This window comes from Aulonocara stuartgranti (assembly GCF_965226115.1).
Source record: "Aulonocara stuartgranti genome assembly, chromosome: 11".
Classification (NCBI taxonomy): Eukaryota; Metazoa; Chordata; class Actinopteri; order Cichliformes; family Cichlidae; genus Aulonocara; species Aulonocara stuartgranti.
In genome coordinates this window covers 35,989,973-36,007,062 of record NC_138947.1, presented here as the reverse complement: position 1 = coordinate 36,007,062, position 17,090 = coordinate 35,989,973, and the positions used below count along the sequence as shown (strand labels likewise).

At 43.0% G+C, this 17,090-nt stretch overlaps 1 protein-coding gene and 1 long non-coding RNA gene across 12 annotated transcripts in view; one reads left to right on the top strand and one right to left on the bottom strand.

Annotated features, from left to right (window-relative positions):
* tsnare1 (T-SNARE Domain Containing 1) overlaps positions 1–17,090 on the bottom strand; it is a 292,734-nt gene that overhangs the window by 256,037 nt on the left and 19,607 nt on the right. The gene's annotated exons all lie outside the window — the stretch shown is intronic.
* Positions 46–5,912, top strand: LOC309716933. The gene is made up of 4 exons (XR_014279580.1): positions 46–3,845; positions 4,373–4,430; positions 4,553–4,636; positions 4,730–5,912. It is a non-coding gene; the product is annotated as an uncharacterized lncRNA (long non-coding RNA).

Here is a 17,090-nt window from a genome sequence, read left to right as displayed (position 1 = left end):
AGATGTTTTATATTCAAAGTAGAAAAAAATATTGAATAGTTGATTTGAATGAGTATGCCAGTGCAATTTTAGGCACTATATGGTTGAAAATAACCCTTGTTTGTGGAGGTTATTTAAACATAACGCGATATATATTGTGTATCGTGACATAGCCAAAAAACATCGTAATATTAGATATTGCCCAGCCCTGGGTAGAAATGGAGACTACAGTGCGGCAAACCTGATTTCTCATCATTGCCTTTCTTACATGTTGAAGCTCTGGACTGCTGGGCTTAGACACATACTCACTCTTGGTTCTTTGCTAGCTTTGTGTTAACATGCTGTCTGTACAGATGCTTCCAAATAGGCTGATGATTAGCAGTATAATCGAGTTGTTTCTGTCCTTTACCATCAAACTCTTGTTCTTTCATGCAGTAAAAAAAAAAAGTAACATCCATATGCCCACTTCTTGAAAGGAGAGCGCTCAACCACGTTCCTCCTAGCTGCATGCAAACTGAAATTTTCATTTCTCTTTCTTTTTTCTTAAAGAACCTTTGTAGCACAAGTAATGATGTACATGTAAGCGTAATGTGATTATCGAATTCTGTACAGCAATATACTTTACCTCACCAAAAAATGTAATGTGACGGCAGTGACACATCACTTTGTTGCATGTTACACCCAACATTATTAACTTTAAGATTTAATATTCTTTTAGTTGTTGGAAAAATGAGACCGAAACAGTTTTACACAAAGCTGTAAACAAGCTTTGGTGCAAGACTTGAGTGGCCATTAGTTGAACTGCAGTTTTTTTTCATAGATCTTTTTTTTTTTTGGGCAGAGATAGCTCAGTAGGTAGACTGCTCACCATGTGATCGGAAGGTCGGGGGTTCGAATCCACCGAACGGCTACCCTGAGGTACCCCTGAGTAAGGTACCCTCCCTACACACTGCTCCCAGGTGCACCTGCTTAGTGGCACCTGCTTCACTGAGTGAAGATGCATTATTATTATTATTTTCTTTTCCCCCTACTAATGTTCATGCTTCACATAACTTGTAGCTCTCAAATGAAATGAGTGTGATTCAGATATTTTGTCTTCACTTTTGGGAAAATGTGATGCCTTCTGCTTGAGAAAGAAGGTTTAATTTATTATCATCCCGTTTTCTAACTGGCCAAATGCTGCAAACACTGCGACTTTTATGTAAACATAAAGGATTCGTAAAGCCTTGGTTAACTTATAATTGATAAGTATGTAAATCCAGCCATATATAGAAAAGATGTTCTTGGTATGTGGAACTTTTTGTAGTACAAGCAAAAGTTATCCTTATAGTAAACAAAAAATGATAAAGCATATTGTTACTAATATTTGAAATAGCTCCACGATGCCTTAGAAAGTCCATGGAAGGATATTATACCACAAGCAATGGCTCAATGTAATGACAAAAAAATGTGTTGCAGTACACATAGTAGTGCACTAAGGTTTTCATATAAACCTTCATCCAGCAACCAAGTAAACCCAAACTAAGTATGTGCAATACAGCTCAATAAATGTGCATAGACTGTCAAGAAATGTGTCTCTTTTACAAGTAAAAACAACAAAAAGTAAAGTAGCTAAGACAATTAGCCTGAAATAAGTGTGTTTGCCTATATTTCCCAACCTTATTCCGTATAGTCAATTTTGCACTTCTGAATTTAAGACAGGGAGAGTTAATGTCATAATCAAAATCTGTATCTATATCAAAATCTTTATGTTATATTTAAAGTTACCATGAGGATGAATTTTGCAGAATTGTCCAATATAGCAGATGTCCATGTCTGCCAGTAGTGTTTATTCCTCCTGTTGACGAGCCATTGCCAGCTTATATACTAAGCACTGTCTATTTCCTAAGGATGGACTAATGCATTTTGGTGTGTTGCTCTCTGGGCCCCTTTATGAAAACAACATAAAATAAGAAGAGAAAATGTACCCTATTGCATTGGTATGGTCAGTCAGCAGGGTCAGAGCAGCATTCTGCACGCAGCCATTACATACTGCAGTGACCATTTATAGCAACCATTATGAACCTACAAACTGCAGCGTCTTCAGTAATTGGCAGCTTAATCACGTGCATGATCGCATATCGCTACACCCTCAGTTTTCAGTGCAGTCTTTTAAAAATCGAAGTATGGAAAGAAGATAAAGACAAGGCACAGTAAACAAGGGAATGGAGAAGAACTGTGAACCAACAGATCTATTGTTTCTTAATGCACTAGTAACTGGTGCAACAGAGTATTGTATGTGATTCCTGACTGGCTTCCCATCAGCAAACAGTAACTATTACCTGACACAAATGATGTAGAAGCTCTGGTTTTAGATATACAGTAAGTGACAAGAAACAAGAAACAAATCAAGAAACAAAATTCTTCACTCTGAGATACTCAACAGTATACTGAGAACTTGATCATTTGTAAAACAACATACAACTGGTTTCAAATGGCTTTGCTCTTTGAGGGAATAGACTAATAGACATAGGCATGTAGAAGGATGTCCAGCTTGCCTGAGAACCTTTCCTTCAGATATAAAAAAGAAAAACAAGTGTGCATCCATTCAGAGATACACAAAATATCATTAGCAAAATAAATAACTTTTTATTGGCACCAATGCTATAAATTTATAGGGAGGTTGAGTTCCATCATACCACAAGGCATCCTGCCTGACACAATGCCTTTCATTTTAAATTTAGCCTTAAAAACATCAACCACTGCTCAACACTGACTAGGAAGTTATTGAAAATGCTTGACTAGTGAAAACGTAAATTCCTAAATATCCTAAGCTACTTTGCCATCGTTAGGGATGGGTATCGTTTAGGTTTTATCCGATACCAGTACCAAACCGGTACTTTTGAAACGGTGCCGGTGCTTAAACGGTGCTCAAACCGGTGCTTAAAGAATGGAGAACACAAAATTGGTCCAAAAACCTCTCATGTTCAGCTGTTTTTTTGTAAAAAGATAACAATGTTAGCCTTTTCTGCAGCTATAGGGGATTTATGGCATCACTCTTGGCTGGAAGCAGTGCTTAAACAATGGAAAAAACACAAACTTTGTCCAAAAACCTCTCATGTTTACCTGTTTTCCACTTTTTCTTTGGTCATTTTAGCCTTTTTGGCCAGGGTGAAGGGAGTATCTGCCATCAAACAAGAAGACAGCCGCATGTAACTACGACGGTGTTTGCTAGTTCACCTTACATGCATTAATTTAATAACGTGGTTAGCCTACTCAACGTTAATTACACACGAACAACATTAAGCTACAGAGAAGAACGGCTGCTGCTGCATCATCATCCTCATCATTTCTGCTACACTGGCAGGGCTAGGGGCCAGGACTCTCCTCTTCGTGTTTTTGGGGGATGTTGCTAACTCCGGGTCCGATAACAGGCAACCCACCCGCAGTAGATGTGCTCGGTGTGAGGTCTCGCAGCAAGCTATCAAATACGGTGCATTTCTCGGCTTTTAAAAAAAACGCTATGCGTCGCCAGGTGTTTCATCGGATTTGAGGTGTTACCTCCTTTGACAGTATCACAGTATCAGCTTAAAGCACTTGTTGCAGGCGGCTGAGTTTGCATCTTTTGCTGTGAAGTACAGCCAGACTTTTGACCGCTTCGCCTTGGGCATTTTTAATCTGTAGCTCTGCTCTAAAAAACGTACGTACCTGGGCCCGCCTACTATCCTCGGAAACGTAAAATGATTGGCTAGAATCTAAAGTGTATCACAGCTCAGGAAAAAAAAGCACCGAAATAAAGCACCGAAATGTGCGCTGCTTTTCGGTCTGGTTACTACCGTTTATGTCAGAACGATACCGGTACCCATCCCTAGCCATCGTAATAGCATGTAAGTAGGAGTTGATATGAATTTAATGATTCCATTATCGATTTTGTGACTTTATTTGCTTTTTTAATTTTTTCAGTGTTTAGGTCCCTCAGTTTATCCCTTATATGTTCCTTCCTCTGGCTCCTCTTTCAGTCTCAGTGTTCTTCTGTGCTCCCTTTTATCTGACATCTTGTTCAGTGTTAGTCTGTATATCCTTGGAGTAGACTGAATATTCATGTAGTATCTGTCTTAAGGCTTTTACACAGACAAAATTTGTTCATTCTCATCTATTCTTAAAGTGATTGTTCGTGCTATCCGCGTAATTTCACTGGAAAAATCTATGGATTTTTATTTTTTATTTTTTCAGATGCAAATAAATGGATCTGACTAATCAGATCACTATATTTTCAATAAGTGTGCTCAAAGTTCAAAACATATACCAGTGAGGAATATACAAATGGTAATATAATCCTATTCTACCTCAGACATACTGCTACACACTGCTCTAGGTCAATCAACTCTCTGAAATGTTTTTTCTGCCTCCTCAGATGTGGTCCTAATTCTGCCAACAAGAGTTCAAACTGGCCCACTGACGTCATGAAATATGTACGAAAGCAGTTGTGACACAGCTTCAACTCCTGGATAAAACCGTGAAATTCCCACTGCTGCTGCCTGCTCATGAGAACTAGATGAACCCAGAATCTCTGTTCCTTCTTTTTCTCATTTAGTGACATCAGGACCAGCTCGTCATCACTTGATGTCAAGTTGATGTCAGTGTGTGTATACGTCTTGATGGACGCTCAATCATCCAGGTAAGTAAATCTCCAAAAGCTGATTATGTTCATCTGGACGTAGCATTTTCAGTGGGGCTAACGTTTCGTCACTCATCCAAGTGTCTTCTTCAGTCTCAGTCACTACAGGTTTTCGATTAGGCAGCGGTTGTCCTTCTCTCCTGGATCGGCTGGAGCTTTCTTTTGGCGCCTTCCCAGTTTTGACAAAAGTCGAGCTGGGATAACCACATTTACTCAGGGACTTCTTGATGTGATGTTCTTCTGCTTCCCTGGCCGCTGTGTCTGTGGGGATGGTGTTCGCGCTGTGTTGTAGCGTCCTGATGACACCCAGTTTATGCTCCAGTGGATGATGATTAAGGAACTGACCTCATGTCCAGATGAACAGAATCAACTTTTGGAATGTGTGTATACATAACATGATAAGTTTGCACCTAAAAAAATTGAAAATTTTTGTGTAATTGTCTTTACCCTGACTCACTTCAGCCGTGTTCCGCTCCCTCCTGCGTGTCACAAATAATCCCACACTTGTGTATATATAGTCCTGTGCTCCTTTAACCCTCTGGGGTCCAGGGTATACTTGGCGTTTTTGACTACTTTTGATTTTACCTCTATAGTTCACCTTTAAACATCTCAAAACTCGCCATCTCTCTTTCTGTCGCTCTCTCGCTCTCTCGCCAGCATCACTCCTAAAACTTCTTCCTCTTCCTAAATAAAACCAAATGCCACATGTTGCCATATCATTTTTGATTGGTCGACATGGTACACTTTAACACCAATTGGGAAGGGGTGTTTTTTCTTTTTTCTTTTGCTCACAAGCAGAGAGTCTTTGCTAGCGCTGTCCTTAGAAAACAGAGTTTTTACTGTTTCTTCCCGCTGTACCAGTAGTTTTACCAAAGTTTTATTGCAAAAATAACATTGTGTGATTTTTTTAATCATAACTCTGGTTTTACTTTGCCTATCTACACAATTTAAACACTGGTATATAGTTTGAAGTCCCCACTTTTGACCCAAGTTCAAATGGAGACTCTGGGTTGCTGCATCTTGTTGCTTTGCTGTGTCGTCTTAAATTGGTCATGCTATTTTGATGCACCGGTGCGTCCGTCGAACCCAGAGGGTTAAGTAGTCTGGTATCGTCTACTGATTTCCTGTGTTGCAGCCCTGTTTTTCTTGTTCCTTTGTTTTTTATGTTTTTCCATAGATGACGCTAGTGCCTAGCTTTTTGTTTGTTTTTATTCTTTCTTGTGAACTTTTTGTATTCTGTTGTATTCTGTTGTATTTGTATTCCTCCGATGTCTTCTATACAGGTCCACTCATATAATGTCACGACCTGCGGGGTCAGCAAGGCACTGATCAGCAATCTCTCTCCCCCTCCCCTGTTTTGCCGGGGCGGAACTCATGGCGGGTTCACGCCCTCGGCCCACGCCCTCCCGGATCATGCACACCTGGGCCTCATCAGACCAGCTGGTATATCAGAAGGAGGAGATCAGCTGTTCAACGTTGGATTGTTGTGAAGACTCCTGTCAGTACACGTCGAGCCCTAGTTCCCCACACTTCCGCCTCAGAAAGTAACATTTGTCTCTCTGTTCTAGATTCCCCGGACTCGTCCCCGTGTTTCCCCGTGTGGAGCGTGTAAGAGGTGGCTGGTCACTAGCGGAGAGAGGTTGGCGTGAGCGTGTGTGTGATCCCCTTGTTTTCCCTGGAGCCCTGGAACCCGTCCTCGCACATCTTGTATATAGCACTGTCCTCGCACTGCCTGTAAATACACTTGGTGAAGATTTTTGTGAATAAACTGTCTCTGTTACAACACACTCCGGATGAGATGAATTTCTACAGTAGCGGATATTGACAAAATACTGTTGCTGTTAATCTTACTGTTTGCAGTTTTTACACACTTACATATACATACACAGTCACTGTGCCTCCATTTAGAAAGACAGAGGTGTCAGAGTGAACTTATACATTCAACACAGACGCTCTCACAACCTAAACGGGGCGACCGTGGCTCAGGGGGTTGGGAAGCGTATCTGTAACCGGAAGGTCGCCGGTTCGATCCCTGGTCGTTGTGTCCTTGGGCAAGACACTTTACCCTACTTGCCTACTGGTGTTGGCCAGAGGGGCCGATGGCGCGATATGGCAGCCTCGCTTCTGTCAGTCTGCCCCAGGGCAGCTGTGGCTACAACCGTAGCTTGCCTCCACCAGTGTGTGAATGTGAGAGTGAATGAATAGTGGCATTGTAAAGCGCTGTGGGTGCCTTGAAAAGCGCTATATAAATCCAATCCATTATTATTAGACTCCACCTCTCTGGGAACATCTCCCCCCACCACACTCCCTGCCACTGGCTGATGCCCTCAACCATCGGTTCATTGGTAGTTCTCGGTGTCCGGGGCTGGACGCTCAGGTGTGTACTGGCTCACTCCTGGCGGCCTCCTGAGGCACCAGGAGTGAGCTAACTTCGGTTTTTCTTTCCCTTTCCTATTCTTGACCTTCTCTTGTCTACATCTTTCCCTTTCCAAGTTATATCCGTTCCATTTGTAATAACTTAAAAGTTAAAAATAAATAAATAAATAAATAATAATAAAGAACAATATGGCAAAGCTGTAATAATCCACTCTAATAAATCCGCATTTCTCTTGGCTTTCGTACAATAATTCTGATTGCTACAGTGACGAACAGGACAGGTAAAAAAAAACCAAAAAGAAAGAGAACACAAAGTTGCGTGTCTGACGTTGGCATAACTTTTATTTTTAAATAATAATAATAATAATAATAATAATAATAATAATAATAATAATAAACTAGGTGTATAGCTGTATATAACCTGTGTGTTCTTGTTTTAAAGTTTACAGATTACAAAAGTGAGAATGCAGGAATGCAGTAATACAGCAATGCTAACAGTTACACAAGATGGGATTTTTGATGTAACTGTATTAGTAATAGTAGTTAAAAAAATTACAAACATTAAACATGCCTCTATATAACAGTGTCTTTCTTTCATGAGGAATTTTGCAATATGATGAAGCTTCATTCCCAAGTCTAGTCTAAAGTGGTTTGGATGAGAAAACACTTGACCAAAACCTCTGGATGGACATGAAACAACAAGGCTTCCTTATCAAAAGCCCAGATTTTTACAACTTCATGACTGCTGTCAGTAACAGTTGTCATTAAACAAACATACTGCTAGTTAAAATACACCACCAATGTTCCGTCAGCACTTATGCCGGAGCACATCAGTATGTTTTCTACTGATTACAAATTATGACACCACTGCTGCACTGAAGCAAACTGGCTAATGGCATCCTACAGTAATAAAGTGGAGCAGTTAGCAGGCTGACACTATCTTCCTCACCCCCCAGAACACATCATGTCATCACAGAAACAAGATCTGGTGATCTATGATGGTGTTTTCTTTTCCACTTCAATAGCATGTGTGGATTTGTAGGGATCAAGTAAACCATTAGAGGGGAAGTTTCAAAAGATGTGTTATCTGTGTTTGTTCTCTATCACAGCTTTGGCCTCAGGAAGGCAAACAATAGAAGAAGCAGTCTGGTGTAATAGGTAACACTGTGTAAGAAAAGGGATTTCAGTCCACACGTTAAGAAGTGTTAATACTAAACACCGTTATCATATACCCATAAACTACTTCAGTGGTTTTAATTTACACATGCTGTATCCCTAGAAAGTTAATTTGGCAGAAATTCCAGCATGTGGGCTTAATGAAACACTGTTTAGATGACTGGTGTCTATACACATTGAATTAAGGTACAAAAGTACAGTACTCTGGCAGCTCAGGGACAAGAGGGAGTTGCTTGCCTGCTGGGTAAGGCCACGGCCTTCGCCATTCGTATCCATCACACCCGAGCTCTCTCTGCTTTCTAATTGAAACAACCTCTTTAATTGGGTTTGGGAACCATGGAGACGGCCACTCTGTCTGGAAGCTAATAAGCTGACAGAGACACCTTCAACAGAGATCATGCCAAGCAAGGTGGCTTCAGCTTTACAGTGACTGAGATGTCTCAGCTGCAAGCTTTAAAGAAGTGTTGCATCACTGCCAAAAAGTAGTCCCCACATGTTTTGTACTATAGCTAGTCAATAAGAAAATAAGAAATGGTTTGGCTTCTTTTTTGTTTGTTTTGTTTAAGAGAGCATAACATATCAATACTGCAGTTTACTTTGGCTCAAGGTAAAGTTAATATCCTGAAGCCTCGAAGCACAACAAACAGGAGACAGATTGTTCTGTTGTGTGTGACAGAATCAATTCCAGTCAGTTTCAGTTTAAAGCAATAATTCAGCCTTAAAAGTATAAAGAATATTGACCGATCTGATGGCCCAGTGACCCTGGATGGATTGGAGACATTAAAAAAATAGTACTCAGTTCCAGCTTTATGGGAAGTTGTTTACATTTGTGTTACATTTTGGAGAGGTGAAAGTAAGTAAAGCACAATTCCAATTCAGTTTTAATCAAGCATGTGGCAATAGTATAATTCACAACAACAGTTGTCTGAAGGCACTTTATATTGTAAGGTAGAAAGGAAATGCAAATTATCTGATGAGCTCAACTTGGTGAAAAAAACAAGGAAGAACTCCAATTTAACAAGAAGAGGTCTATGGTCAGGAAGTGGCGCCATCCTCCATCACCAAAATATAACAGGAATAAAGAAAGTCATGGCATTGCTGCTTCAAACAAGTCAAATGTTCTACAACGTTTCTCATGATCTACTGCACGATCAAACATTTACGTCAGTTTAAAGATAAAAGTTATTAAAATAATTGTATAGAAACACCTGAACCTGTCATTTTAGCCTTATAGTTAACAGTCTATTTGAAATCTAAAAAAAGCCTTAAAGAACAAAAATGAAGATCAAATAATAATAATGGATTGCATTTATATAGCGCTTTTCTAGGCACCCAAAGCGCTTTACAATTCCACTATTCATTCACTCTCACATTCACACACTGATGGAGGCAGCTACAGTTGTAGCTACAGCTGCCCTGGGGCAGACTGACAGAAGCCAGGCTGCCATATCGCGCCATCGGCCCCTCTGGCCAACACCAGCAGGCGGTAGGTGAAGTGTCTTGCCCAAGGACACAACGACCAAGACAGACAGAGCTGGGGATCGAACCGGCAACCTTCCAAAAATTAAAGCACGGTCATTAAGAAAGAAGCTCTCTGCCATCATAAATTCAACACCTGTAGAGTATAATTGATCTACTGGTCTCTAAGAGCAATTGACACGCTCTTCTTGATGAGAAGCCTAGGCTAAGGGGAGCCTGATTGTCCTGCGGGAACGTTTGTTACTGGAAACACGATGGACGGCTGGGAGAAGCGGTGTATCGTGTGCCTGGCAACACTCTCAATGGAGGACATTGAAGACATCTACCTATTCGGAACGATGATAACAGGGTTCCTGCTGATCTGAGCTGGCACTGCCCTGGCTTAACGACAACTAATGAAAGCAGTTAAAGCTGCTCAAAATACCACAAGGCTGGCCAGACTGATTGAAGCAGTGGGTAGAGCCACAAGTACTTAGACTGTACTTAATGAACACAATATGGATAAAATCATGGAGAAGCTCGCAACTCTGCAATGGGAAATCAATAGACCTGGGGACCAGTGATGGACATTAGATTAACTGCAAAATTGAAAAGCAGTTCATCGCCCTAAACCTGTTAGGTGTGGCTGTGTGCAGACAGGAATAGGACCCAAGGTGCAGACTCCGGAGACAGTCGTGAACTCAAAAAGGCTTTAATTTGGTACTCAAAATATAACATAACTGAAAAAACTCAAAACAAACTTAAACTGGAGGAATGACAGAACACACAGCTAGGAAAACAGTAGATCGCGACACGGACACAGAGAAACACTGGGCTTAAATACACAGAGGGAGCAATCAGGGAATGAGTAACAAGAGGAAAACACAGCTGGGACAAATCAGAACTGACGAGACCAAAGAAGCGTAACCTGAACACACTGAGATAAGACAGAGACCTTCAAAGTAAAACAGGAAACACATAACACAGACTCACATGCAGACACTACAGAGGGAACAGAGACGTGGGACCAAGGCAGACACAAACACTGACTGAAACGGGGATATAGGAACTAAGGATACACAGAGACGCAAACTAGACAAGGGGATACAGCTGACAGGGGAGACAGAGCAACTAGAGAAGACAGAGACATAAACCATAAGACAGAACTCAAAGAAACCAAAGACTAAAAAGTATAAATAATATAATAAACTCAAATACCCTGGGTCAACGACCCAGGCATCCTAACAGTACCCCCCCCCCCCCCCCCCCCTTAAGCCAAACCAAAACACCAAAACAAAAAAACCCAACCAGGGCAGGCGGCGGGGGAAACAGGATGGAGGGCTCGAAACAAAACCAAACAAGGAGCCAGAAACAAAAAAACCCCGCAAACAATGGAGCCCAGAAAGCAACATAACAAAACACAGGAACAAAGTCCAAAACAACAGCACTAAGGCCCAGGCATAGTCCAAAAGCAAACAAACAAAAGAGCCCATGAAAGGCGCAGAGGCCCAGGCAACAGTCTCGAAAAAGTTCAGGGAGCCGGCCCGGAGGCTGACGGCACAACAGTCCAAACCCGGGCAGGTCAGGGGGGCGGCCCGGAGGCTGATGGTCCAAGAGCCCAGAAAACAGGTCAGGAGGCCGGCCAGGCGGAAGGCACCAGCGGCGACGGAGCAGGTCAGGAGGCCGGCCGGGCGGGAGGCACCGGCGGCGGAGCAGGTCAGGGGGCCGTCCATGACGGCGGCGTAGTTCAGAGAGCTGTCCATGATGGCAACGACGTCCAGTCATCGGCCGGACAGGACGTGCAGGACGAGCATGTCGGACAGGATGTGCAGGCCGGACAGGACGTGCAGGACGAGCATGCCGGACAGGATGAGCAGGAACAGACAGCATGGAGACCTCAGGAGCAGACGAAGCTGAACACTCGGAGGCCGGACCAGGCGGAGCTGCAGAGGCTGAGGCCGGACCAGGCGGTGGAGCCGGTGGTGGCTGAATGGCCTCACCAGAACCATCAGCAGACACTGGGACGTGCTGGCTGGGTCCTCCCGGACCCCCAGCTGACGAGGCAAGAGGCTGAACGGGCCCCTCAGACCCTCCAGCGGAGACAGGTGGCTGAACGGGCCCCTCGGACCCTCCAGCGGAGACAGGTGGCTGAACGGGCCCCTCGGACCCTCCAGCGGAGACAGAAAGCTGAACTGGCCCCTCGGATCCTCCAGCAGGAAGAGACGGCTGAAGCGGTTCCTCGGACCCTCCAGCAGAAACGGGTAGCTGAACGGGCCCCTCGGATCCTCCAGTGGAGACAGGTGGCTGAACGGGCCCCTCGGACCCTCCAGCGGAGACAGGTGGCTGAACGGGCCCCTCGGACCCTCCAGCAGGAACAGGCGGTGGAGTAAATGACTGAGGTGAGAACTGAGCAGGTGACTGAGCTGATAGGTGAGCTAAAGTCTGAGCTATGGAGAGAAGTTTAATATGTATCGACTGTTGTAAAGATGGTAGTAATGGTGGGTAAGTCGGTGGATTAGCAGTAAGCTGAGCTAGTTCCCCTGAGCCTCCAGAACCTGAAGAAAACTGCTGGACGGGCTCACCTGAGCCTCCAGCGAGGTCAGAAACAGGTGCAGGTACCTGCCAAACACCAGCCACTCCCACCCGAGGAGAAGGAATGGGTGCCGGAGCGAACTGGTTCCCGGTCATCCTCACCCTGGGAGCCGGGACAGGCACTGTCAATGGCTGGGCAGCTGCTGTCCCCACCCGAGGAGCTGGTACGGGTGCAGCGACAGGCAGAGGCTCAGCCGGCCTGGACACCAGAGCAGGGACCAGCTGGACCTCAGCCTCCCTCACCTGAAGCACTGAAACAGGTGCAGGGGAATGCTGGGCCCGAGCTGCCCTGGGAGCAGGAACACAATGGTGCGAAGGAGCAGGCTCAGCAAACACAGACTTCTCTAAAATGTTTTTTAGCTTCCTCCCACCACCACGTCTAACAGTCTTAATAGTCTCAGTCTTAGCAGTGTTCATGTGATTGTTCTTTTCCAGCTCAGAGGAACGAAAGCGATCATAACTCACCACCGGGAGTTGCTCCGCAGAAAAAGAGTGGTGACGGTGTGAGCGTCGCCTCCTCCGGGAAGTGGGGGGTGGCAAACTGGGCTGTAAATCCTCCAACGGACCGGGCTGCGATGAGGAATCAGAGAGTTTATGAAGCTCAGAACGCTGCAGTCCCAAAAACAGAGCAAAGGACTGCAGTGGAGTGAGTCTAACGTCTGGCGTCACGTAATCTTTCTTCCTCCGCCGCTTAACCCTCTTGTCGGACTGGTAATCCAGGGGTGAAGGCGGAGGTGTAGCGACTGGAGAAAATGAGCACGTGCTCAACCTGATCGCCCGAGGAGCTGGCAGTTTGGAGGCTGTGGGGCCCTCCCAAAGCCAAACGTGACCCATAGAAGGGTGACTGGAGCTCCTGGGCATGCCTAGACTCCTGCCTCACGCTCTCCTTGAGGAAGGCAGAAACTGCGGGTCGCCGATACCACACGGAGTCTGCTGGGTCCATGTTCTGGTCGCGATCTTCTGTTAGGTGTGGCTGTGTGCAGACAGGAATAGGACCCAAGGTGCAGACTCCGGAGTAGTGATGTGTCCTGTGTGTCGAAGCTTCGAATCGTGCGTCGGGTAATCGCGGGGGCGTTTTTCTGAAGCGCGTATCGAGGCTTGCTTTGATTACGTATGCAGTGACGTTCGAGGCCTCGCGGGCAGTCCGTACCACGTGACTGATTCAGGGACTGGTTCATCGGTTCGCGCCAGATTCGAAATAACATGGGCAGGAAAACAGCTGATTCCCCATCACACCGTGTTGTGGAATTGGATTACGTACGTGCTACATAGTTACTTGTGCATTTCTTCTTCGATGGAACCAGCAAGGAAGAGATGTTTTTTTTTTAAATTTTGTCTCTCCTAATAAAGTATGCACACAGTAATAAATATCACAAATGATAAACACCAAAATATAAATAAACAACACTACACATCCTATAATCTGATTTCTGTCTTTTAGTTTATTAAAAAGTGAAGCACCAAACACTAGTTTGTGTCATTATCCAGATGTACATAAGGTTTACACATCATTATAATCAAAGAGCCCGCTTCACTTGAATTGTCCACTTGATGGCGCAGTAGAGCAAATGAATCATCACAATGCTTCGAACCATGAGTCGACCAATTTGATGGAAAGCTTCAGTTCATCATGAGGCTTCATCTCACCATCACTACTCCGGAGACAGTCGTGAACTCAAAAAGGCTTTAATTTGGTACTCAAAATATAACATAACTGAAAAAACTCAAAACAAACTTAAACTGGAGGAATGACAGAACACACAGCTAGGAAAATGGTAGATCGCGACACGGACACAGAGAAACACAGGGCTTAAATACACAGAAGGAGCAATCAGGGAATGAGTAACAAGAGGAAAACACAGCTGGGACAAATCAGAACTGACGAGACCAAAGAAGCGTAAACTGAACACACTGAGATAAGACAGAGACCTTCAAAGTAAAACAGGAAACACATAACACAGACTCACATGCAGGCACTACAGAGGGAACAGAGACGTGGGACCAAGGCAGACACAAACACTGACTGAACACGGGGATATAGGAACTAAGGATACACAGAGACGCGAACTAGACAAGGGGATACAGGTGATAGGGGAGACAGAGCAACTAAAGAAGACAGAGACATAAACCATAAGACAGAACTCAAAGAAACCAAAGACTAAAAAGTATAAATAATATAATAAACTCAAATACCCTGGGTCAACGACCCAGGCATCCTAACAAAACCAAACCCAAACAACCACTATCTTCATGCAGCCTCCCTAACCTTAATCTAATCTGTTAAAGCATGAAGATAGCTTTTCAATCAAATTATTTATGAAATATTGATAAAAGGAACTTCTAGTGGTTCTTTTGTTCCAGTGTCATAGGCAACAACAGGACATGACTAAGAGATTATTGCTACTAAATGAACTTCTACAACTTACAGTACTTAACACAGATTCATTCACAATGACTAAGTTTCCCAGAGAGTTGGTTTGGTCAGACTGCATATCTATCAGTGTGACTCAGATGGAGATCAGACTATATTTTTCTTTCTTTCTAGTTTCTGGCGGGATTTTTTTGTTCAAATGTTTGTTTGTTTTTTGTGTTTTTCATGCTGATTCAGCCCTAATCCTAGGATGGTTAAGGATCCTTTCAGTTAAACCTAAACACGTGTATATATACATCATGCTAAAAGTGGCTTCGGTGTTGACCTACTACACAGTTTTCAACCCACTTTAGGTTTTGTGTGAAGTCTAACTGCATAATTGCTTCTACCTTATATTACGATACAAACTCTTGTGTGTACATTTGTAAATGTTATAAATTGAATTCAATTAACTTTAAAGAAAAACAGTATTAATAGTAATTATTTTTTTAACAGCACTGTAAATCACTGTCAGTCCCTTAATAGTGTTCCACATTGGTTTGAGCACGGTTTAGCTCTGCAGGAGCAGGCTTCATCATGGTTTGCATTGATTAGAAGAGCATCTGACTCCTGTGACACAAGATGTGCAAAACATCATGTATTTTTTCTCATATGATAAAGGAAAGAATTTCTGGGAAATGTTCTCACTTAATACAATATACACTGGCATATAAACAATGATGTTTTGAAATAATTTAATGAGTTCACTAAAATTCAATTTAGTCAGCTAAACTTAATTCAAAGTTAACATTGTAATTAAAGTTTTAAATATATTATCTAATTACATGTAATACACGCACACACACACGCACACACACACACACACACACTCAAATGCCAAACTTTTAGCTTATTTTAGATTTTCCATTGAAAGATTATATAAACTAAACGACAGCGAATACGTTTCCACATTTGACACACTGTACAACATTTTACTATTAAAGATTTTTTCATAAACCTCTGCTTTCACAGCATGCACTAAGAACCCCTCTGACAATATGCTGGATGGATTGACCCACAGATGTACACAAGTTCACATGTGGGCAACACACAGGCTATACTGTGTGTCATTGATGCCATGTGCTATGTCCATACACTACATCTCATACAGCGTCAAATAGCATGTTAAATGTTAGTTAAAGCTAATGACAGTACCATCAGAAAAAGACTGAACAAGTCTTATTAGGAAATTCTTTGGTGCTTAAAAAGACAAAACTTGGACTTTCCTAGTTTTATGAAAACATTTCACCTCTCATCCAAAAGACTCCTTCGCTGTTCTAAAACAACGGGAGAGTCCCAGGTATTTAACTTCTAATACGGGGCCTGTCCGGCTTGAGGTGGTTGTAAGGGTCATCGATAATTTTTTTGATTTGTCACATGAGCCAAGGTGTGAAAAAAAAAGGCTTAGGGCATTACTAGTGTGAAACTTTTGTAAAACCCTGTGTAATGGTGCCACTTGGCAAAAGCAGAACTCAGGCGAACTCTTATTTTTAAATGTGAGAGTGAACTTATTTACGGTGAAGCAGCGCAACAGCAGTGCAACAGCAGTTCAACACAAAGTCAATTAAGTGATCATCCCATTTCCCAATTTTCGTAATTCTCCTTAATTGTTTTGTCCTAGAAATCCTCTTTTCAGACACAGTTTGCTCGCCACTCTCATAGAATGATTCTCCCCACACTAACTGTTAGTCAGTTAACAATCCAGCAAAGTCTGAAGCTTAGCAACACCCTGAAATAGTGGCTTAGATAATAAAGTAGTAATAGTAAGGTGTGAATATGGGTTAAAACACCTGGTAAAGGATCTCAAGACTGAACTGTAAAGAGCTGATAGACAGTGGTGTAAGCCAACGCCTCTGTTCAACAATGGCCATTCACAGAGGGCGTTCTCCTCTTTGTCAAACCATCTGTCTTCTCTGGCTGAAATGTGAACATTGGCATTCTTGGAAAAAAGTCATTTCTTCCTTGCCGTATGTTGTGCCATGTGATTGTGGAGTGGTTCTTTATGTCTTCTGTCTAAAAGTCTGGGCATGCCCTACTTCACTGTACAACATAAACTATGTTGTTTAGCTTGTGTTTGGCAACCCCCACTGTGGATCAAATACCCGAGACTCTCTACCAGTTGTTTTAGAACTGAAAAAGGTTCTTGGATGAGAAGCAAAACATCTTCATGATTAACCAAGTCCAGTTGCCTTCTTTCTAAATAGTCAAGACTGCAATGATTGGATGCCTGAGACAGGAATCTTGTTTGGAAAGGTTGCCAGGAGGCTGTTGAAACAATGCTCTTTAGACAGGTGAGGCCACAGTTGTTGTGCTTACTTGACACCCTGTAAAAGCTCCTGGCTTTCCATATGTTATGGCACCACTCTTGATGTCAGAGTTCTTTTTCACCAAATCCATGCTGAACAAATTCAAGTGTTATGTTCTATGGAAGTGACTGTTTCA